Below are 25902 nucleotides of genomic sequence, written 5' to 3' on the forward strand. Positions count from 1 at the left end.
TTTTCTAAATATCTGCAGATCCGTGATTTTATAATACGGCGGAAGATTGTATGTATACCTAATGCAGTAATAAAGGCCGTACAACGCCAGGCAAAAATTGGGGAGGTTTATCAGTTATTATTAGCATAAAGGAAGGATGATTTACAGAAAAAAAGGGATAAATGGTCTGAAATTTTAAGGATTGAGGCCCCAGTGCTAGAATATGTTATTAGATTATCAAAAGAATCTTTAATGTTTGCTAATTTATGGGTACAATGTTATAAAAACCATTTTTAATTTATATTATACACCGGCATAGATGGCTAAGTGGAAAAGGGGACATGATGGGAAATGTTTTCGTAGTAAAGTTGATGATGCAGATATGTTACATATCTTTTTTAGTTGTCGGAAGTTGAGGAAATTCTGTACTGACATTGAAAAATTTCTAAGCGACCTGATTGGTAGTACAATTGACATAACGCCTGCAACTATGTTGTTTGGGTCCGACGTTCAATTTAGTACGGGTGGGGAATCCTATCAACATCGCCACTTAATATTTATTTCAATGACGGTAGCAAGACTGTGCATTGCTGCTGCTTGGCTTCAAGTGGATTCTCCATCTTTTTTTCAATGGAGACGTAGAATGTTTAGTTTATTTAATTTGGAATTTAGCCTGTATGCTGTTAAAGGAGTAAATAAGCGGAAAATTGGTCGAGACATATGGGGGCCTTTTGCGAATTATATGAATGTATCGGTATGAAGAAGTAATAATTCATTTGATCTATGGATTGTATTGTTTTTGGATTTTGCTGTGACAAAAAAATAAAAAAAGAATGGTTGAAATGAGTGCAGATTTTTCTGTAGATGGTCTGTAAGTTGCTCACTAGGTCTTTTTTTTTTAGAAAGTCCTGCACATAGATGTTGATGCAATGTGCCAAGCACAGGACCTGGAAATACCGTAACTCTATTACTGCCATTATCAGTGGCACAAATCCAATTTTGAGACTTCTGGGCCGCAGCCATTCAAACACCTTGCAGTTAAAGTCTTCCCAGATGTTTGCAACTGTATGGGATTTTTTCCATGGCTAACATGGCTACTGTTGTATGCCATTGATTGCCCTTAAAGGTTTCTTCAGTGCTGGGACTAACCTTGGGCGTAGTTTGCAAAGTAGCGCTATGTGTAGCTACGCGAAGTGCAGTTCGCACTACGCGAGATACGTGTAGCGCAACGTGAACTGCGTAGTGCGCTGTTCGCGATGATTGCACAGTGCCGGATGCTTGTCCACACTGTGCAATCATTGAAAACGGCATCTTGCACAGTGCGAGCTGTCGGTTTCTGCTGCTTGAGTAGATTTCTACTCGAGCTGCAGCTTTCTCAACGCGGACTGGTAGTTTCTCATCATGAGTGGTCGCGAGCATACGCAACCACTCGCAATGAGAAACCTGAGCTCCCCGCGTTGAGAAGCTCGCTGGGAGGTTTATTTTCTACGCTCACGATCGACAACTTGATGTTGCTGATCGCGAACAAGGAAAAAGTCTCACCAAGATGTCATTTTGCTTGCTCGCGGTCGCCAACTTGACGTTGAGGACTGCGAGCAAACAAAAAAATACTGCTGCACTACGCTACGCTAAGCGTGTTTGCACTGTGCTACGTGCAATTCATGTAGTGCGAAGTAGCGCAAACTTCGCAAACTATGCGAGTGTAGTGTAGTGCTTTGCCCAGGCTTAGCTGAGACCTATAGATAGCTGTTGCCTAACCCCCACAAAAGAGACCCAGTGTGCAGTGACACACATGTAATTAGTGGCTAACCAACTGGTCCACATGTCTGCCATAAAGTGGACAGTCTGAACAGCACTCTGCAGCAAAGCTTTTCCAACCAACAGGTGTGGCGATGATTGGCTCGCTGCAGTGCACACTTCTACAGAGCTAGTATTGAATGCAGGTCTCGGTGTGGGCCTTGCAAATATGGGAACTGGTACAGGCGGGGGTGATGGTGCCACATTCCATGGAGCAGGTTGAATAGTAGGGGTAATGTCAGTCTCCTCTGTGCCAGCTTCCATAATGAGTGGCTCATCATTATCCTCACCCCCTTCCATAATTGTAAGGCTTTCAGAAACTTTCTTTTTCCTTAGCCTCTCCTGGCATGTCTCCGGCCATGGTTCAATCTATGTCCAGATCAGAATGATGCTTGGAGAAGATGGTGGAGTATCCTTCCCTTTTCTTGCCTGAGATCTGGAAGCCAATGGTTGTAAAAGAGGAGGTTCTTGCTCAACAGAATGCTCAACCTCCTGTACTGCTCCTACTTCAGTAAGATCCATTGCTGGCCTCAGCTATTGTAAATTTTCTGGAAACTTTTGGGTACCATTTTGGGAAAGAGACAAATCCAATTCAATGTCACTACTCGTTTGTGTCAAAATCATTGCAATAGCTCCCTCACTGAGAGGCATGAGCTTGGCTTAGGTTGAGGTGGAGCCATCACTAATGCGGGAGCGCAGCTCCCAGCTTGGTCCCCTGAGGCCAGTGTGGCAGCCACATGATACCCTAAAATGTTTTGGCCCGACATGCCAGGGGTGGAAATCAAACCTTTTTTTGGGGCCATCTAGAAGCTGTCAGTTGGCAGTAGCACTTAGCTGCACATGTGGAAGAGACCGAAAGACTCACATGACTGTCTGGCAGTACTGTGTGTGATATCTCTTGTGTACCTAAAAGAAAATAAGCAAGAACAACATTTAGTGAAATGTGGCATTGTTGCAGTTTGAGTTAGTACAGACAATATAATTTAGTGTGGTTACTTAAGTTAGCATTATTATCCTAAATAATTATCTACAACAGTGCATTTCAAAGTCAAACCACACAACCAGAACATAATATTTAATTTCCAATCAGGATAACAATGTAACTGTTTGCTGTGTGCGCAATGCATGCATATAAGGGACAGACCTGTGGCAGTCAGGGAACACTTGCAGACCTATGGCAAAAGCACACTTGTTGGCTACACAAAAGGGCCACCAGCCTCATGGTCATACAACAAGCAAGGAGGCATGGAAAACAATGAACACAATCAGGCCTATGGACACTGACTATGCAAAATGGCCCCTGGCCACATGGCATCGGGGAAAAAGACAAATGGTAGTCTGTGACAAACAAACTCACACACTGGCCAGATAAAGGAGACATGGTAACACAGGAAAAAAGGGCATTAATTCAGCAATGCCAAAAGCAAAAAAATGAACTGAGCTGTAACATTTTACAACAGACATCCTCCAAAGGCAACAAATATATATTACCATTTTGCAGTAACAAAAGTGAAATACCAAATTTGTTTTTTTTTTTACTTTAATCCAATGCCATTACTGGTCTAAATGTTGTTTCAATTCAACAGACACCACAGAAACAGTTGTTTCCTGGACCCATGACTAGTTCTGGGTCTAGTGGTTGGGTGGCCCATTGGCAAACTAGGCCACATAGTTAAATGCATGAATATTGCAAATGTATTAAAGAACACGGAGAAAATGTACTGAACTGGGCAACATGTTTTTCTTTATAAAAGAAGAAAAATCAAATCCAAACAATAACTAGACCCCTACTAAAACTGCAAGCCACCCACCACAATACATTTTCCAAAATCGAATAAAACCCTTAGACAATAGTTTTTTAACTTACTTGCGATATCACAAAAATACATTCCTAAAATCCAATGGTTTATATGCAGCAGACAAAGAGAGTGATTCTCCCAGCTCCAAATCCAAAGGAAAAGTGAACAGGAGTTGGACAAAACACTGGAAAGAGCCTGCTAGCCAGGAACAGAAGTTGGAGAGTCTGGGCCCTTCCTCCTTGTTGAAAAAAAAGTAAAATAACAAAAAGTCTTCTCAGACTAAAAAACAACTTGAATGGTCAGTTGAAGAAGAATATTAACTTGAAAATGTCTTTTTGAGTAGATTTCGTGGCTTCTCAAGGAGAAATTCTGCTTGAGGAGGCAGCAGCAGTCACTCTCTTGCTCTCACTGTCATCAGAAAGAAGGCATCAGATGTCCCGGCATGGCCCAAATCTGCGCTAGCAGGTGGCAAGTCTCGTGAGGACTCGCGGGCTGTCGCAAGTCTCGCTGGCACTTGTTGGCGGCCAGCAAATCTTGCTGATGCACACGAGCACTTAGCCATACTCGTCACGCTCAAGTGCACCAACCGTAAATACATTCTGCAACAAGCCAAGCAGAGTTTTTGGAGAATGCGGAGTTCCCAAATTCCGCAAACTACGGAACCGGAGCAGAATTGTATGCCCAGGCCTAATTTGAAAGCAAATAATGTCTGCATTAGGCCACACTCATGTCACTTATGTCACCTTTAACCAACCCTGACATTTTGAGAAACTAAAATATGATTTTTAGTACTTGCAGTTTTACTCATTCCATTAAAAGTATGAGCTTGAAACTACAGGGTGCGGAGTGGGTTGGTTAAAGAGCCAGCACAAGTTGTGGATGTCACAAATAGGCAAACAGCTTTCCCAGTCCCTGTTTTACTCTCTGCATTCTGATACTTTCAGTTTTACTTTTTACATTACAAATAAAATTAAAATTAAAAAGAAGGGATGGCTTAACTTCCCCGCATAGCATGGAGCAATTTGGGAGTCTCAAATTCCACTATAGCACAGTAAGTAATCATACAACATGAAAACAATGCAAGACAAACTGTTTTATAAAGTTGGTCAGCTGCTAGTACAGAGTAGCTTTTAAGTAAAGAACGCAAAACATTTGTGTTATATAGCATTTCCACCAAAAAAACACACAAAGCACTATTTAAATGGCAGTACTTTCCCAATCTTAATTTGTACTGTAGATTGCCCAGGAGTTAGGAGGGACAGTAGCTCTGGGCTCTTCTTCTAGAAGAAGACTTCCCTCAGTATTTACAGCTACCGTCTACCTAGCTCACTGTTCTCAAGGTGAATCTGCCAAACCAGCGAGTTCACTTTCAGTAGAGCTGAATGCTAACTGGGTGCCATGATTAGGAATTCTTTGTTTTTTTTCACAAGCAAAGCCTCAAGAAGGGAGTTTTTTTGTAAAAAACAAAAATCAATTACCCATTCTGCCTGGAGTTTTCTCCCCTGTGCTTGGGGGGGGGGGGAGGGGGGGGGGGGAGGTAACCGTTTCCTTTCCTTGCTCTATTCCACCACTCTTCGTCCAAAACAGTAAGGGCTTCCTGATGCGTGAAAGGCATTGACTTTGCGATGGACAGGCTGCTCCTTCTGATTGGCCACTCATGGTGCTAGCAGTAATTCACCAGTTGCCCTGCTGTAAAAGGGCTGGCGCACTGAGAGGTTGGTAGCCAGGAGAATAACTAGTTTATGGAAGTTCTTCTCTCCTGCCTAATTTAAATGGCCCTTTAGTCAATTTGGGTGTGGTGTGGTGTTTGCTTGTTTTCTGACATCCTTCGTTCCTTAGGAGATATGGGGGGGAAACATCCTTTACAACGCAACTTTTACCACGCAGTGCCTTTACAACTCAACTTTTACAACGCAAACCATTACAACGCATTGCGCTGGGGGGCGCTCTAGGATAGGGAATAGGTTTAATGTACTATCCAACACCTTCCCTACTATCCACGGGGACTGGAGTTGGAATAGTAAATTAAACTATTCACTATCCAGCGCCTAAAAGCACTATGCGTTGTAAAGGTATGCGTTGTAAAACTTGCGATGTAAAGATAGGCGTTGTGAAAGTATGCGTTGTAACGTCATACATCCGATATGGGGCCATACTACAGAAAGAGCCCCAGAGGTGCAATGGGCATTTGCACCCACTTTGTGTGCCCTCTGGGCACTTTGGTATTACAGAAGCAGCCCCAGATGCTTGTGCGTCTCCTTCTGTAATACTGTGCCCGCGCTGTATTATTGACATGGGCTCATAGGCAAATGACTCCTTAGGAAGTACACTGAAAGTGCCTCACAGAAAGATGGCACACTTTAAGTGTGTTTCCTAACAGCAGCCCTGTGGAAGGGATAAAGAGGGTCCCATGAACCCTCCAGACGGTAAACGCCGTTTACAACGCGGTATTTACACCGCACAACCTTTACCACGCTGCCATTACAACGCAAGTCGTTACTACGACTTGCACTGGATGGCGCTGTTGGTTAAGGAATATTGTAATTTTATATTCCAACACCTTCCCTACTGTTTCGTGGACTGGTGTTGAAATATAAAATTATAATAATCCTCAATCCGCGCCCTCCAGTGCAAGTCGTAACAACTTGCGTTGTAAAATCCGCGATGTAAAGTACAGCGATAAAAATGATCGCGTTGTACTATCATACATCCCTCCAGACATCCCCCTGCAGGCAGATGCAGTCACTCACTGCACCGGTCTGCATGGGGATGTTTCATCCTTCTCGAAAGTGCAAGCCAATTGCCTCATGCACCGTAAAGCAAGGAGCGACTTTTTTAGCAACTGCTCTGTATTTCACTTGAATGAGTTGTCCAGGGACCAGTGTGAGTTTTCTGCTTCCCTGGGGGCAGCACATTCACCTTAATGGGATGCACTTTCCCTGCTTGCTCCTGGCTCACCTGTTTTAACTTGCGCCGTGGTGCAATCAGGGAAAGTGGGCCCTTATGGTGATACGGGCCCAGGTCTATTACGTATGTTCTCCTAGTCTCAGGCATATTGTTCCTGCTCAGGGCTGCGACCATGCTGCCTGCCTGGTGTGGGCTTTCTGGTTCCTGATGGGCAAAGTACATATGATATTCTGCGGTCAAAAGACCCAGTATGGGACATCGAGAAGCAGGAAGTATACTCACAGGCTGAGGCACACTGAAGAATATAAGGCTAGACGTACGAAGCAAATGAATACCGATTTATAAATTACAATTTTTTCCGAATCGCAATTTACGAATTGGTATTCGGTATGTACGACTACGAATGTGACTGACTGGCCATTACCGATTCGGTACAAGTTGCATTTGCTATTTAAAGAATCGCAAATAGCGACTTGATAAATAGCGAAGCGAGTCGCAAATATCGAATTTTTACCTAGCAGCGAGTGATGACATCACAAGCAGGAAGCAGAGTAGCCGCAGGCCTATAAGAACACTGGAGAGCCTTGAGACAGGTGATGACCAATACAATACAATCGAGATCAGCAGCAGTCACAGCCATCCACACCTGAAAAGCAGAAAAATGTCCTGGCATAATTCTGTGAAGGAGAAGGACCTTGAAGGGAGGAAGAGAAAACTCAAATTTTCTGAAAAAACGTTCAAAATACTCACAGAAGAGTGTGTTGTAAATAATGATGCCTTGTTTGGGAAAACATCCCTCACTGTGCCAGAGGCACAGAAGGAAAAAAATTGTCTAAAAATCGGGGAGCACATCAACTCTGTGTAGGTCACACAGAGATCCATTTTATGTATTTATTTAAAGAAGTGCAGCATGCAATGATCAATGACGTTGAGCATGTGAACTTGGCGCAATTAAGGTAGGAATTTGTTCATTAAGAATCTTTTGACTTCCAGTTTGAAAGCAATCGTTGAGGAGATTCTGCATATTTTCGGTGGAAGTCAGTTCTATATCTTTGGGCAGGCCCGGACTGGCCATTGCGGGCACCGGGCAATCCCCCGGTGCGCAGCAAGGTTGGGGGCCGCTTTTGGGCCCAGGGGGCCGTTTTTGTTACAGGGCCGTTTTTGCAGCATAGCTGCAAAAGCGGCCCTGTAACAAAATCGGCCGAAAACCGGCCCCGCCAAAGAGCTCGCTCGCACCCCCAGGGGGCCGGCCGAGCACTTTGCCAGGGCCGGTTTTGGTTCTCAGTCCGGCCCTGTCTTTGGGACGGTGCCGGAGAAAGCTCGCTGGCAAGTTCTCTTTTTCCTAAACATTTGTGGTTTTAGGAGGAAAGTGTTAACGCTTCTTGAGATAGAAGAGATTCTCAAAAGGTGGTAGGACCTCCGAGCCCGGACGAAAGAAAAGTTGGCAACCAGAGGAACTGAGGCCCATGCAACAGGAGGAGGACCTCCAACTCAGCCATCACGTACTCCTCTTGAGGAAATGATCAAGTCCACCCTGGAGCCAGAAACTGTGCTCCGACTCAGCAACATTGACACTTCAGAGACTGCTGCTACCTCAAAAGGTAAGAGTGACACACTTACAGTGTCATAATAACATGTTGGCAGCAATGTGTGAGGCAACGTTGTAACCATGTTAGGATGGGAAATGTGTAGCTACGATAGAATACAAGGAAAAAAACAACATTAGAGGTGTTAGGCCTACCCTTGTAGTGCATTGTGTGATAATTAGTACTCCATTATGAACATCTACATTACAAACCAAATCTATCATACCTTAAGTTATATAAAAAGAAGTGTACATAACAACATTTATTTACAAATATTTACACATCTCATCTCTATAGAGATGTTCCAGCACAAACATGAAAATTAAGAGGGTCAGGAAGATACACAGATGTGCAGCGAAGAAGGCAATGAGTCCATTATGCCATAAACATCACCCCAGAGGCAAAATAGCAGTCCTGAACATGGACATGCCAGTCACACACTGCCCATTGAAGTCGTGGATGATGCAGGGAGTCCATATGTCATGGAGGAACCTGCAATGAGGCACAGACAACTGCACAGTGGTACCTGTGTCAGGCAGCCTAACACCAGATCAGCGTCCACACAAGATATAGGCAATACCAAACAGGTGTTAGGTGGTCTTGAAGCCTCTATGTTGAAGGGAAAGCACCTACAACACAAGTAAATGTGCGTAATAACCAAAACATTCTCTGGAATAGAAAGACTCATCACAACTGGCTTCAACATGTAGCAACAACCATTGACGATTCCCACAAGCCTTTTGGAGCCAAAACTGAACTCAATGACAGAGGCTATGAACAATCTCTGTGAACAAATGCAACAATACAATGCAACTCATAGATGTAGTCATGATCATTTATTCTCTTGTATAGATATGTTGAGTCAGTCAAAGAATCACCTTGCACAGGCTACATCAACACTCACGCCATAATGTAGGGCTGCAGGTCAAAATGGGCCACTGTAGTCGCAATGTCGCACAGGACCTTGTGCTAGTAGCATCTGTAGTAAAGAGCTTACCGGCCACTCACACAGCATGAAGTGGAGCAGCTGGACATGCAGAAAGTGAGGATCTAGCCAGTAGTAGCAGTGTTCCTGTGAATGAGGCAATGAATGTGCTGTGCAGTAGATCAAGAAGTGGTGGTGTTAGTACTGAAGGCTCCACTACACCCGTGCAAGGAAGTTCAGTTCATAGTCAACACAAACAGAAATAACTCTTACAATTGCACTACGTATTGTTTTGTCTTTTTCGCTATTTCAGTAACATGTGTAATGCTTTTTTACGTTCATTTGAACATTCTGGGGAGTGAAAATGATTTTACAACTCCCCTTACAACCTGAAAAATAAAGGTACATTTGTTTAACAGTGCATTTCTTGCATTTAGCTTTCCTCAAAATGGAACACAGAGCATCATTTGCATACCTTAAAAGTAATTGTTAGCAATGGCATTACGTGTGACTCTTTCTTCTGCTACCAGTGTACTTTCCTGTGTTTCCTGTGTTGCCTGTGCTGGTGGGTTTTGGGGATCATCCTTGGGGGGTTTTGGGGATCATCCTCATCAGATTATGAACCAGACATGATTTCTGGCACTCCTTTGGACATTGCAACATTGTGAAGAATTGCACTAGTAGTAATTATCTTACAATTTGTCTCTAGGGACTATTTTAGGGCACCCGCACTCTTATGGAAACAGTGAAATCTGCTCTTCAATAGACCAAATGTCCTCTCATGACAGACCAGGCCTGTTTGTTTGCTGCATTGTGGCATACCTCACTTTGTCTGGATGGATGTAGATACGGTGTCAATAGCCGTCAGCTCATGACATATGCGCAGTCACCTACAAAACTTTTGGGAATTGTGCTTACAATATATACAATTTATACATTTAGGACATTTAAGTCATATGCATAGGCCCTATTCACAAAGTAGATAGCCATCTTCAAACTCTCCTCTAAGAAGATGTGAGTAAATGACGCTATGCCTGACATGAAAGAGTTATGTGTACTGCCAGGGTACTTTGCAACGAGATCTGTTATGATATATTTGCATCTCACACCACTTGTATATTGAGTAAATGACTGTTCTTCTGTTTCTAAATATAATACTCATTGTAAGACGGGGACATATGTAAACATGGGTGCCATCAACACACCCAATTAGATGCAGAAATAGGGCACTGCGATAAAAAATCTATTTAGTTAACTGCAATTCCTGTGCTGTGCTGGGGAAAGTTATATGATGATTTATTCTCTGTACTATCGCATCCTGGAAAGTCTTACAAAACTAGAAAGAGCACTCTGTGATACCCCACCTGCAGCAGCAATGACACATTGGTAACTACTAGAAACTAAAAGATGAAGTGAGCATAGTACCTGCGTATAGGTGGGTAAGGCATTGCTTCTGAGAATGTTTCTCTCAAGCTGAGACCTTATTTCTGCAACTAAATCTACAATAACTGCACTACTCAGCATATATTTATCAAATATGTCCTCTTCTGGTTGCAGGAAGAGTGTGACACTGACTCTGAATATCTGTTTCTGTCTCCTCCTTATTCTCTGAAGGGCATTGAGCATCCTCATCCTCCTCGCAATCATGTACAGCGTTGCCATTGTGGAGCACCCTGAATCATTTTGGGCCTGTTTAATTGTTTTGCACCTGGCTACCACCTGATCAGAGTTGGTGGTAATTTGCACGTGCAAAATCCATGTTTTGTGACTAGTTGGAAATTGTGAATGGTTAATACATACTATTTGCGAATTGGCATTTGTCAATCGGTAACAGCAACTCACAAACACTGGTTGCTAAAATACTGATTCGGTAACTTGTTGGTTCGAAAAAATAGCACAGCAAATGCTTTGGTACTTCGAAAATTTAATTTTTGTGGTTGGTAACCAGTTTACGACTGGTTACCGATTTGGTAATGCTTCATACATCTAGCCCATAATTCCTTGTACTCATATGTCTGAATGCAGGGAATAGGAAGGGATTAGGTTAAAACATTGCCTCAGTCAAAGTTGAAAACTTCTCAGCAAACTTTAAGGGGCTGATTATGATGGCGGAAGGACCGCCGCAGCAGTGCCGGAGGTGGCAACCGCCGGCCCCGCGGTGGCGGTCCTTCCGCCATTGAACAGATATTTCTCACCACCAGATTAGGATGGTAGTGGGAACTTGAATGCGTCTGCAGCAGACGCAAAGACCGTCCGCCGCCAGCAATCATCCCGATCGCCTGGCGGATGGCCCAGGGAGCCCAAAAAGGTGGTGGTGCATAGCAGGCAGCGGAGTCCACCAGATTAGGAGGCAGGCAAACACCAGCCTTTCCATGGCGACGACGCTGCCATGGAAAGGCATACAGAGTTCTGCTATGGGGCCCGTTGCAGGCCCCCGGGGGTTAGGGGGTTTGGGGGCTGCACTTGGGGGTAGTACCCTCCTACATTGCCATGCTCAAGTTGGCAGGCACCACGTGGTGCCTGCCACATTGTGCATCGCAATGCAAAACATGGTTGTTTAACATTGTGTACGGTGCTGCTGCCAGCAGCACCGTCCGCAATGTTAAACTACCAGGATGCACTCGCCAGTGTGGCGGGTCATCCTAATTTCGGGGACGGGACCGGCGCACCTCTGGTGGACGGTCCCAGCTCCGCAGTGATGGCGGGAAGACGTAAGTCCGCCTGCCATCCTAATAGGCCCCTATGTGTTCTAGTTTAACATAATCAGCCTGCTGGTCACTGATTTGGCTTCTGGCAACACAAAGTTATCCATCTGAAGAAGATGAAGCAAGTACAATACAGTTCGAAAACAAAACAACATAGCACTTAGAGGCAACTCTGTCTGTGGTGCGCCCTAGATAGATTGGCACAAAATATTATTTATTTTATGATTATTTAACTTTGTACGTAGCGCTGATATTAAGCCCTGATAGTTGAAAATAAGAAACCTTTTTGCTTTTTTTCTCAGCCTATTTTTAATGGTTGACACCTGTTCTTACATGTGAATTAGAGCTGCTACTCCGTTGAAGGTGTGACATTATTTCTAGACTTTCTCAAATTGGTTCTTCCTTAGAGGTGAGACATTAGTTTCTGACTTTCTTTAAATAGAATACCGTGAACTTTTGAATGTGCTTAATTTAGATGTGTATCTTGTGAGCGTGACCATGTATGCTTGTGATCACTACCCCTGGCTGTAAGGAACTAAGGGCATATTACCAAGCAATAGCGATAATTATCGCTATTGCTTGGTTAGAGACAAAATTTTACCGCAGAGCTGCGACGATTTTTACCGCAGATAAACCTTGGTATTACCAAGGTTTATCTCAAATGCGATAAAAAACGGCCGCAATGCATGAATATCGCTGAAAAGTCAGCGATATTCATGCATTACCGAGCTAATGCTCTTAGCCATGTTATCCACCTCCCATTGGATAACATGGCTATGAACTGCTCAGGGCAGGTGTTAGCTTTTGGAGATATTCGCGCTTAGCGCGAATATCTCCAAAAGTTGGTAATAGGAGATAGCGATGTTAGCGACTGTTTCCAGTCGCTAACATCTTGGCACGCCCACTTTGCATGTCATTAGTGATAAATATCACTGACATGCAAAATGGGGCCCAAGATGGTCGCTATCTCTAGGTAATAGGGAGATAATTTTATCTCCGCTTTCTTGGCTTTTAAAGCCAAAAAAGCAGAGATAAACCCCCTTGATAATATGCCCCTAAACATTTTCATCAAAGCATGAACTATTTTAAAATGTGCTTACGTGTAACATGGCATAAAAAGCCCATCCCTGCCAGGCAAAATTATCCTAAAGGCAGAAATGCAAACAGTCAATTGTGTCTGACCTTCGCAAGGCAGCAGTAACATTGGCCAGCTCACGTAGCTTCTATGCAATTTTCCGGCTCTTTTATGCTGTGCCAAAGCCCGGTCACGCGGATTCGTAAACAAATGCTGCTTCCTTAGTATTTCTTGTAAAGGTGGACGAGCCAGGTGTCTGTTTCTGGCTCGAGAGTCTTCTTGGACCCTCGAGCCCGAAACGAGCCAAGCGTGCATGTGGCTCTAACCTTACGGCTATGTAAGACAAAGCGGTAATGTTTCTGAGTTTGTCTTTAAAACTTTCACTTTTAATACAGTTCTCTCAATGCAGTAAAATAATCTGATTTACTAGGGGGAAAGCTTTTCTGAAGTTAAATACATATATATATATTTATTTTTATTTTGGGAGAGATATAATCATCTTACACATGATCTTTTTCGCTTGATTTACATCTCAAATAATTTCAAGACTCAGCTCAGCTCGAGAGCCTCGGCTCTGGCCTGGAATTTAGCTATATTTGGATAATGACTTATGAAATGTTCTGCAACTAAAAGAGAAATGTGCTGTTGACACGTACACTCATAGTCTCATGATTTCCTCCATTTTTCAAGGCCTTTATGGTCACTGCAAGCCAAGCACAGGTCATTAGGCCTAGACATATTCTGCAAGCTCTTTATTAAGTGCCACATAAAGGAATGTGCAATACGATGGCTTTACAGTAGAATATGGAAGCTTAAAAATAAAGAGGATGCCAGCAATTTTAATAGGTTGCTCAAAGGCAAATGTGTGAGCAGGGGAGGACCTGGACATTTAAGAAGAATGCGGGCCTCAAGTAGAAACTTAGAAGTGCCATAGCTGAGCCGCATGAGCAGGTTTACGCAATGCAGTAGTAATCTCTTCAGATGGTTAGTGTGGCTTTCCTTACATGTATGATGGTGGAGCTGTTCCTTATCAAGCCACCAGTGTCCTGATAACACCCCTAACCACCTGCATGCCAATGGCGTGCAGCCAGACCATAAGATTCCCCTGGGTATGCCAATATATTTGGCGTGTTTCCAAATGGGTTACGTGTTCCTTGGTAGTTCTGACTTGTCAAACTCTAGTTATATGTTTGTATTGGCCTTTATGGAGTACAAAGTTAACTGGGTAGCAACAGAGTGCAGTACAACAACTGGGAACTTATATATTCCACAAATGCATTGCATTTTTATATGTATACATTTTACACAGCGCAACGGCCTGAGCGGCTGACTCTGGAGCGAGGGGCTCACGGATCACTAGCCGGCACCGGTAGCAGCTCAGCATCATGTGACTCTGGGCAATTGCTCATTTAATCTCCCCGACAGCCCCCAGCACCTTGAAACCTTAAGGGGTGATACGTTCGGGCTTTACAAATATGGATCACACATGAACACAATTTTATTTGCAGGGGAATCCATAACTTGGCCTGATTAACATGATTTGTAGTTAATGTTCAGACCTAGAATTAAAAGCGAGGTGCACAGGTTTCAATGTCAGGAGTTTAGCCAGTAGACCATGACCCATCCCTCAAGATTCTGGAGTGCCTCCACTGGCCTCAGTTAACACCTAGCAGCCATGGCCTGATCAGAGCCTCTCACCGAACACCCAAACATTCACCTGAGGAGGAGGGTGCCCAGTCTAAGCACTAGGCAGTCAAGAAACCTGGCCCATCTTTAGGCAGAACGATGTTTGCTTTGCAAGCAAAGTTTATTCTTCCCTGCCTCTGTATCAGTTAATAATCTTCAAAGCACTTTCAACTACAGCTTAATATTCTCTAGCCACAGCAGGCCCACAGCAGCAGGGGCTGCATTAAAAGTGGAGGGGGTTGCCATTTTAACACAGAGCAAGCAAGGGCACTCCATGTCAGCAGCTCACAGCTTAAAAAGTTCTACAGGCACTTTTTGTGCCATAATACTATTGTGTGAAAAATTGGCCTGCGCTAAGAATCACCAGCATACTCTTCACACCAATAAATCACCTTTAAGGTTTTTGTTTTAGGCAAATGACAGGCTGTTTTAACTTGGAATTTATACAGCTGTGGTGCCTCGGCAGACAATTCGCTCTGTTTATGCTAGATTGTGACTCTTAGCTTGAAACGACGTATGTTTTTATGGTGAGTTTATAACAAAGAATGCTATGTTGTCCAGGAATAAGTCCATCCATAGAACAAAGCGTGATGTTTTTAACGCATTTCACATCAAAACTGTCAAACTTCAGCTTAGTTAAAACAGCAACTTCAAAGTTTTTTTTTGATGCTCTAAGTATAATCGAAAAGGAGTAGCCAAAAATGTTTTAACTCTCACGTGGACCAAATTACATTGACTGAGTGAGCAAACTTGCGATTTAATCTTTTCTCTGAGAGCCCACGTGAATTGTTCCTAGAGGAAAGTTTAAAAAATGGTGCAAAATCATGCATTTTATAGCCCAATTTTCAAGACTTTAGCCAAACAACTACCCGTTTGCCTCTGTTTAGGTCTCGCCTGTCGATGCGCATGCGCATCGAGCTTGCGAGCCTATTGCGGCTTATACAAGCTTTAACTAAGAAGCAAGGAATCGTGGCGATTCCTTGCAGTGCCCGTGACTTTTAAGCTCAATGCGCATGTGCATTGAGCTTAAAAGCGCGTGCACAGCCGCCCGCATTCCTCCGACACCTTTGAAGTGAAGCTTAGCTTCACTTCAAAGGCCCGGCTTCTTCACACCCACATGCCGCTCTCGCTCTCCCCGCTCCGCCCCCTCCCCTGCCCGGCCCGGCTTCTTCACACCCACATGCCGCTCTCGCTCTCCCCGCTCCGCCCCCTCCCTTACACTCACCCCTCCTTTCTCCCCTTTAGGCTGCTTTAATTGATTTTTAAACATATTCGATACAGTTTACCATCAGCAATGGTTTCAATCTTGAGACCCTCTTGATGCTGTAGTCGCATGTCCCTCTGTGCGACCCCACCTAAAAGAAGTTGTAGAGCAAGCTACATTAATAGGAGCATTTTACTTCTACAGACACAGCCCCTCGAGCAGCCTTCAACATGCCGCTCTCGCTCTCCCCGCTCCGCCCCCTCCCCTGCCCGGCCCGGCTTCTTCACACCCACATGCCGCTCTCGCTCTCCCCGCTCCGCCCCCTCCCCTGCCCGCCGTGTGACCTCGGCTTACACTCACCCCTCCTTTCTCCCCTTTAGGCTGCTTTAATTGATTTTTAAACATATTCGATACAGTTAAACATCAGCAATGGTTTCAATCTTGAGACCCTCTTGATGCTGTAGTCGCATGTCCCTTTGTGCGACCCCACCTAAAAGAAGTTGTAGAGCAAGCTACATTAATAGGAGCATTTTACTTCTACAGACACAGCCCCTCGAGCAGCCTTCAACATGCCGCTCTCGCTCTCCCCGCTCCGCCCCCTCCCCTGCCCGCCGTGTGACCTCGGCTTACACTCACCCCTCCTTTCTCCCCTTTAGGCTGCTTTAATTGATTTTTAAACATATTCGATACAGTTTACCATCAGCAATGGTTTCAATCTTGAGACCCTCTTGATGCTGTAGTCGCATGTCCCTCTGTGCGACCCCACCTAAAAGAAGTTGTAGAGCAAGCTACATTAATAGGAGCATTTTACTTCTACAGACACAGCCCCTCGAGCAGCCTTCATCGAAAAGAAGTTACGTAGAAATTTGCATTGAGAAGAGGATCTTCCCTCCTAGTCACAGACCCCTCCCCCCCTTGAGTGGAGCCCCTATCTCCACCCCCGGCTATTGACTCTTCCACTGGGTCACTGCTTCACAATTCACACCTAGACAAAAAACTAGCTATTATGACAGTTGTGTGGCGGAAGTGTCTTTCTTGGTGCGTTTGTACCCTTGGCACAAGCGGAGGCAGATCATGCACGAGCAGAGCACACCCTGCCGTGAATATAGCTTATCACCCTCATGCGCTATAAACGTCTTGCATTAGTCACAAAGCAGACATATTTATTTTGCTTGTTATAAATAATGAGCTACAGAGCAGTGCTCTATTTTTTACTTGTTAAAAAATGTGGTAAATTGATCACAATGTCACTTTTTAATGTTAATCTCTACTTTGAAAGCTTTCCCAATTGTGAGTTAATAAATACTAAACTAAACCTCAAAACATTGCTTAGAAAGCATATAAAATCGAATTCATTTAATTGAAATTTTATAAGTGTATAACATATTTGGCATGCTGAACAACAAATTGCAAAACACAAATTCGCCATATATCTGTTGCTCGTACATATCCTTCGATAACTACTGAAACCGGGCATTGGTCATGGCAATTAAAGATGTGCTGGGGTACAACAATGTTCTGTGTACCTGATATACCTAACCTTGCCAAATTATAATTGTAGTAGTTGTGAATGCGTTGCCCATGCAGGGCGAACATATGTTAACCTGTATCTTAAAAGAGTATGTAGATTGATCCTATCTTCTAATTGTCAATACAAATAAATTTAAAAAAGATGTCCTTTTTTCAGAAATGTTAGCTTACCAATGACTAAACATTGCACATCGCATTAATGTTATCACATTAGTTTACGTTTGGGAATTCATAAAGACTTGATGTAGTTCCCTTGATATGAAGTTGCCTTCTTTGGCTTTCACAAAGTATTTGATCAATAAATAGAGAGGTCCTCTGTTGCTTTAGGTTGGCTGCCCATTTATTCTCAAACACAGCTTGGCCAGGTTGGATTCGAAGCTCACCCTCACTCACCCTCACTCACCCTCACTCACCCTCACTCACCCTCACTCACCCTCACTCACCCTCACTCACTCACCCTCACTCACCCTCACTCACCCTCACTCACTCACCCTCACTCACCCTCACCCTCACCCTCAAACCCTCACCCTCACCCTCACTCACCCTCACTCACCCTCACTCACCCTCACTCACCCTCACTCACCCTCACTCACCCTCAAACCCTCACCCACACTCACCCTCACCCTCACTCACCCTCACTCACCCTCAACCCCTCACCCTCAACTCCTCACCCTCACTCACCCTCAACCCCTCACCCTCACTCACCCACCCTCACCCACCCTCACCCTCACTCACCCTCACCCTCACTCACCCTCAACCCCTCACCCTCACTCACCCTCAACCCCTCACCCTCATTCACCCTCAACCCCTCACCCTCACTCACAACACATATTGTGTTACAATAGGTGTCACATTTGCGAAAGATAAAACTATCTAGAGATGTAGCATAACGACCAGAGCTGCCATATAAGTCACATAAATACAAAACATGTTGCATTCCAAATGCTATAGGTGTCACATTCGCAAAAGTTATAACTATTGGCATTGGAAATGACAAAGCCATCAATTTAGCAATTTTAACAACGAAAAAATAAATAAATTGTCATTTACAAGACCAATAACTACAACTTTTCTAATGCGAAACCTATTGCATTCCAACCCCACTCACCCACGCAACGTCACTCACACACGCAACGCCACTTTCACACGCAACGCCACTCTCACACGCAACGCCACTCTCACACGCAACGCCACTCTCACACGCCACTCATCCACGCAACGCCACTCATCCACGCAACGCCACTCATCCACGCAACGCCACTCATCCATTTGCAAAACGAAAAAAGTTAAACTCTTCTATTGCGAGACCTATTGCATTTTCAATGCTTGTTATTTCTTTCCTTGCTTCTTCATATCTTCATGTCCTTTAAGTCATCCTTTCTGCTTTCATACTTTCCTTACCTCTTAGATTATCTTTGTAATTTTTCTGTTCTAATTTCTTTTCCTCTTTTTTCCTACTTTAGAATATTCGTCATTTTCTTCTTCCCATTGTACTTTCATTCATTCTTTCCTTCATTATTTCCTTCTGTTCACCTTGTTCATTCATCACACTTTTTTTTATCTTGGTCACCTTCTTTATATTCTTCTTTCATTTTCATTCCTCCTCTTCTTCTTTCATTTTCTCTCTTTTTTCTGATATTCCTCCTGTACTTCATTTTCTCCTTCTTTTATTTCATATATCACCCCATTTAATTCTTTCTTTTCTTAAATCCTTCCTTTATTCCTCTCTACTTTACTGCTTTATTTTTTTCTGCTTTACATTATTTCATTCTATTAAGCTGGTTTTCTTCCTTTTTTACCTCCAGAACTTGTATTTCTTTGTTCCTTGCTTCTTTTCTTTTTGCTGCTCTTCTTTCCATCCTGTGATCTTTCTTTTCTTCCCTTTCCTCATTTCCGTTCTTCATTCCATCTTTCTTTTCTCCCTCCTTCTTTCTTTTCACCCTGCTCCTTTTTTATCCCATCTTTTAATTTTTATTTACTTCTTTCCATCCTTCTTTCACGCTCTCTAATTACATTTTTTTACATGAAATTTTGTCATCACTTCTTTTTCTTGGCAAAGCGTGTGGCACCTTTATTACACCTTGCCCCTTATCCCTCGGCTGTGTCTTCATGTCTTGTAGCCACAGATCAAAGTTAATAAGAGCCATAAGGAAGAATTTAATCCGACCCACTGACATCCCCGCATAGGTTAGTATAGAGGGTGCGTCACTAAGCTCTTGCATGTTGGTGCAGCCAAACTTTGTGCGTCATTGTGTAAGGCACAAAAAGAGTCAGAGAACCCAATTACCTGCCTGCAGACATTTGCGCACTGCTTGTGATCTTTCCCATTGTTAGGCACAAAAGCACAAAGCATCAATACCCACAGGTTCTCTAGCCATCAGAAGAATAAGGACAAAGGCAAACCCTCCAATGTGCTTTTTTTAAGGGGTTGAGGGGTTATCGCGATTTCTGTGATAATAGCAAGCACCTCGTGTGGTGCTGCTTGAACATGCTTGCAGTTCTTTCAAGTGCCTTTCTGGTTTGTCCTGTGGGGATTGGCAGTAGCTCTGCAGACTCCCATCCTCTGGATGCAGCCTTTCGCTTGCCCTCCGATGCACGAGTTTTCACAATCACCCCCTGGGGGGAGCTCAGCAAGTATGAAAGCAGCCCTCCTGCTTCCGGATACAACCTGTCACTGGCCCTCGGAGGCACGAGCTTTCGTAATCGCCTCCAGCGGTGTGCTCGGCAGGTGTGAAAGCAGACCCCAGCCTGTCATTAGCACATGAGCGCCAGTGCCGAAACTGTCATGGTCTGATGGGTAATGCGGCCATTCCTGGAAAGCAGAATAGGCAGGGAGAGAGAGGCGAGGCGGTGAAGAGGTAGGAGGAGAGGAAGGGGGTGGATAGAAGAGAGAGCGATGTATATCAGAAGAGGAGGCAAGAAGGAGTGAGAAAGTGAGAGGGTGTGAGTGGGAGAGAGAAAAGTACAGAGGACGGAAAGAAAATGATGGACAAGGAGGAGAAGAATAGTGGGAGGTAAAAATGAAAAGTATCAGTGCAGTGGGAGGCAGCTCTAATAAGAAGCAATGCACAATAATAAGTAGCGATGGTACGGCCTTTACACATCAGGTGGCGACCCATAAAGCCCTAAATGGAAATGCGGCAAGTTATATCAAGGCGCGTCTGGTTCCATATGTCCCTAGTAGGGCTCTCCGTTCAACAGATGCCACTCTTCTAGTCCACTGTCCGCCCCCGCTTCAGATTATCAACTATGGGTGGGCGTGCTTTCTCAAATGCGATCCCAGTGGCATGGAACAACTTGGAAGAGGTGTGGCGCCGCGGCCAGGGCGACTGACTCCGGAATCTGGGGATCACGGTTCGATCCCCAGGGCCGGCGGCAGGTTAGCCCAGCACCATGTGACTCTGGGCAATAGCTTGCTTAATCTTCCCGACGGACCCCAGCGCCTAGAGACCCTAACGGGTGATTGTGCGCTTTACAAATGTGGATATTTATTTATTTAACACATCTGCGGAGAGAACCAAGCCTGTTACCTTTCAGGAAGATGCTCAAAACTGTGCTCTTCCGGGAGGCCTGGGGCCCCTCCTAAGGTGCCATTGCCCTGTGAATACTCTGTGTTTACTCTTGGACAAGCGCTTAGAGACCTCTGGGTGATAAGGCGCTATACAAATCTAAATAAATAAATAAAAGAAATATATTTTTACAACAATACGCAGTGGTGTTAGAAACTGTTTTACAGTAATTGACAATAAAGGTATAGCGTTCTAGACAATGATAGATGTAGGACATTGGGTTACAGGTTGACGGGTGGGGGGGAGGTGGGGGGAGAAACCCTACTCAAGCAGCAACCACAATATCTGTCAGTGTGAGACACAAGCCATCCTCACATTAACCTGTGCTTAACTCTCTGGTAGATTGGTACTAAAACAGGCTTAACTTAGAGGCAATGTGTAAATTATTTATGTAGTACTTCAAACAGTAATAAAGTGGAAATACAAGTAAACCTCACACCAATTTAGGAAAATTTAGTAAAATGTTACAAATTGGTACCAAAAGGAAAAAAAATACAATCATTAGAACTGGAAATATGCATTCTCAAAATTGTAGATAAAAATAGTGGCTAGAAGCACAAGGAGGACCTTGGAATTTCCTGCCACCCTGCCCTGCCCCCAGCTTGTCTGTAGGCACAAAAGACCAGTGTCAACCCCTTTGCAAATGTGCTCAGACAGAGGCGTTGAGATGTGCAAGTGTGGTAGGTGAGAGCTCCTCCCCCTATCAAGACAGAGATGACCCATCCTGTCACCACCTATTCCCCTTTTGCCTCATTGTTTGGGAACAGTATACAAAGACCAACTGGCAGCAACACCTAGTCCTGTGACCCAGGCTAGAGACTGCGGCAACAAATGGTGGCCAAGAACATACCGGTCCTAGGATGCTTGTTTCCAGTCCAGGGAGGACCTGGTATGCCCAGATGTGGGTCCCGTGCTCTCCATGTCACTGGAGTCAAGTTATCCTGGCTGATGAGGGCTGAAAGCCCGAAACCGGCCCTAGGACGCTTGTTCCAGTCCAGGGAGGACCTGGCTTGGCAGTTCAGGCTGGACTGTTCCCATTGGGTGCAGGGTCAAGACTGATTAGCATATGGCTGGCTCCAAACTGGAATGGCATGGTGAGCAAAAAAACTATGGATTTAGACCCAGATCTCTGTACTGGGGTGAATGTATGACATTGTTCTGCATTCTGTCCATCAATCATTCTTTTTGCATTTGTCACCTCAGTGGGACTGGTATGCCCAGACGTGGGACCCATGCTCTCCATGTCATTGGAGTCAAGCTATCCTGGCTAATGAAAGCTTAAGCCCGAAACCGGTCCTAGGATGCATGTTTCCAGTCCAGGGATGACCTGGCCTGGCAGTTCGGGCTGGACTGTTCCCATTGGGCGCAGGGTCAAGACTGATTTGCATATGGCTGGGTCCAAACTGTAATGGCATGGTGAGCAAAAAACTATAGATTTAGGCCCGGATCTCCGTACTGGGGTGAATGTATGACATTGTTCTGCAATCTGTCCACCAGTTGTTCTTATTGCACTTTCCAAAAGGGGCATTTTTAGAAGAGTGACTTAAAATCTGACTTTATCATTAAGCAGGGTTTTAAATTACAATGATTTACCCACCATACTAGACCTTCCTAATTGTTCCCAATTGAAAGTTAGCACTTACTAAAATGTAATAAGTTAACCCAATGTTATCCTACGGGAGATGTAGGCCTTGAAGTACCAAAAAACAAATGTAAGAACTTTTCACTACCAGAACATGTAAAGCTTAAAAGTACTTGTCCAGCTTTTTCAACACTCTGCACCCGACCCTATGACCTGTTTAGGACCCACCCGATGGGTCACTTATAAGTATTAAAAAGGAAGGTTTAGGCCTGGCAAAATATTTATTTTGGCAGGTGGAATGTTTTAATGGCTATTTAGGTGGGTGGCACATGTAGTGTTGCAGTCCCGCTAGTAGCATTTAAGTTACAGGCATTGGGTACAGGTAGTACCACTATACAAGGGTCTTAAAAAGTAAATTAAATGTGAAATTTGGATGTAAGCCAATGTTACTATGTTTTAGGGAGAGAGCACAAGCACTTTAGCACTGGTCAGCAGTGGAAAAGTGCACAGAGTCGTAAAGCCAACAAAAAAATGAGGATAGAAGGCAAACAGTTAGGGGAGAACCTCACCAAGGTTGTCAGATCCTACAATAGACAATAATGATATGTAATATAAACAATAGTTGACAATAACAATATGACGAGCAGTACCGTAACTGCCCAATTTTATGGAGGCTGATATACAATAATTGACATTCTGGTATGAAATGCTATCAAATAATTGGCAATAAAAGTACAAGAGGATATGCAATTATTAACATTATTTGTATGAAATGCTATCAAATAATTGGCAATAAAAGTACAAGAGGATATGCAATTATTAACATTATTTGTATGAAATGCTGTAAAATAATTGCTTATGTTGGTGTGAAATTGTAAGAAATCGTTTTTTTGATTGAGGGGGTGCAGATCCTTCTCAAAGAACAACCACAATCCTTGTCAGGGTGACCCACAAAAGTCACTAAATAAATTAATCTGTGCCTAACCCTCTGGTAGCGTGGCACAAAAGCATTCCGACTTAACTTAGAGACTGTGTAAAGTATTCATGTAGTACTCAAACAGTAAAATACTAAAAATGCAACACGAGAAAAATCTCACATCAATTTAGAAAATTAGAGTGCATTATAATAAATAAAATGATGCTAGCATGACAAAAAAACGATCAGTATAACTCGAGATATTGAACTTTAAGCATTTAGGTAAAAGTAGCATGAAGAAGCAGACAGCACTATGTGGATATCTGGTCACGCTAGAGCAGGGCAAATTCACACATTCAGGCAGACCTAATGGGGTGTAGGCCACGCACAAGACCAAGCTTGGCCCACTGATAATTGTACCTTATATCCTTGGTGTGAGGTCTGCCAGGCATTGCTTTGAGTCTTCCCGTCTTCATGAGTTGGTTCTGATTAAACTGTGCATCGAGGCTTTGCTGGGCTTTTCACTGCTGCGCGCTGGTCGTGATAAAGCTTGCAGCTATGAGCTGAGGCTTTTCAGGGCTTTGCGTCATTCTTCATAGGTTCCGATGAACTTTCAGCTGTTCGGTGAGGCTTTGTGGGGCTTTGTGTAGGTTCGTCCTAGATTTGATGGCGCATTTACTTAAGCAAGGTGTGCTCTCTGATGCCAGCCAAGATTCCAGGACCTGGGGAAGCACCTCTTGGACTTCAGGTACTCATTCCAGCAAAATCCAGCAGGGGTCGAGCAGGCCAAATTGCAGGTCCAGTGCAGCAGGTCAGGTGGGCAGTTGCAGGGAGGCCTCTGGAGCCTCTTGTGTCCCTGTAGCTCAGAACAGGAGTACAACTACCGACCCTTGGAGTCTCTCAAGGGAGTGTGGTGTGAAGGAAGCAGGTCCAGTCTACCTTCTTAGAGGGCAGGGCAGACCTCAGGCAGTATGGCAGCCCTCTGGGGAATAAGGCAGGCCTCAAGCAGCAGGGCAGTCCTCTGATAGCAACAGAGCAGTCTCCTGGGGAAGCCAGGCCTTAAGTAGCAGGCTAGTCCCCCTGAGAAAAAGGTAGCCCTTTTTCTGAAGTTTCCACAGGTGCAGGAGTGTACTCAAGAAGTGGTTCAGGAGGTCTAATATTTATACCTGTGCCAGCCTTTGAGATGGGCTGACATCCGGGCTACCCCCACATCTGGTTCTGGAAAGTTCTACCCTTCCCCTGTCTAGGCTTCAAGTGTTCTGGGATGACAATAGGCTGGTGTCAAATTCCTTTGTGAGTGTGCTGGAGGCAGCCCTTTAAAATGTGAGTGGGACAAGAAGAGCTCCGCCCAACCCATTCCTCCAGGAAGGGCCCATCCTGCCAACATCTAGTCCCAGTTTGTCTCTCTGTCTGGGAGGAATATACAAAGACCAACTGCCAACCTAATTACAGTCTTGTCACCCAGGACATAGTCTGCAGGCCCCAAATGGTTGGGACAAGAAAATACCAACTTTCTCAAAGTGGCATTTTCAGAATTGTGACTTAAAATCTAACTTTACCATTAAGTAGGATTTTTAAATTACAATTTATTTGAGACCAAACATGACATTTCTACCGGTTCCCAATCATAACTGTAGCACTTAGTAAAACTAATAAGGTAACTTAATGTTATCCTATGGGAGAGGTAGGCCTCAGACTAGTGAACAACAGATTTGGGAGGTTTTCACTACCAGGACATGTAAAATGTAAAATCACATGCCCTCATTTTAAAATACAATGCACCCTGCAATATGGGCTGTTCAGGTCCTACCATAGGGGTGACTTATATGTATGAAAAATGAAGGGTTAGGCTAGGCAAAAGGTTTATTTTGCCAGGTTGAGTTGCCCGTTTTAAAACTACACTACAGGCTGCAATTACAGGCCTGAGATATGTTTTAAAGTGCTACTTTAGTCTACTTTAGTGAGTGGCACAATTAATGCTGCAGGCCCACTAGTAACATTTAATTTACAGTCTCTATTAACATGAAGTGCCGTAAACTAGGGATTTATAAGTAAATTAAATGTGCCAATCATGTGTAGGTCAATTATTTTACCATGTTTTAGGGAAAAAGAGCAAGCACTTTAGCACCACTTAGCAGTAGTAAAGTGTAAAGAGTCTTAATGGCAACAAAAAACAATTTCAGAAAACTAGAGGGGAGAAGGCAAAAAGTTTTGGGGAGACCACACCAAGGATTACAGGTCTAGCAGAAATGTTATGAGATAATTGACCATGACAGTATCACGCACGGACAATAATAGACAGTCCTCTTATGAAATACTATACAATAATTGGCAATAATGGGATGGAGTGTTCTACAATAATAAACAGTACTTGTATGAAATGCTATACAGTAATTGGTGATAATGGTATGTAGTGCTATACAATAATTAACAATTGTGGGTCACTTTACAGGCAATCAAATAAAGAAAAAGAATATGTCTGATGAGGGACTTGCACCCCTAATGCCACGGGGACTGATGCTCATCCTGGAAGGGAGAGCGAGTCACAGAAAGCAGTGTATCCTGCTTCATCAGCGAAGCTGAAGGGTAGGTGGATGGTGCAACTAGTGGTGATTTGCTGCACAAACTGATTCAAGGCAGTG

The sequence above is a fragment of the Lissotriton helveticus genome, chromosome 12 (genome assembly GCF_964261635.1).
Source record: "Lissotriton helveticus chromosome 12, aLisHel1.1, whole genome shotgun sequence".
NCBI lineage: Eukaryota > Metazoa > Chordata > Amphibia > Caudata > Salamandridae > Lissotriton > Lissotriton helveticus.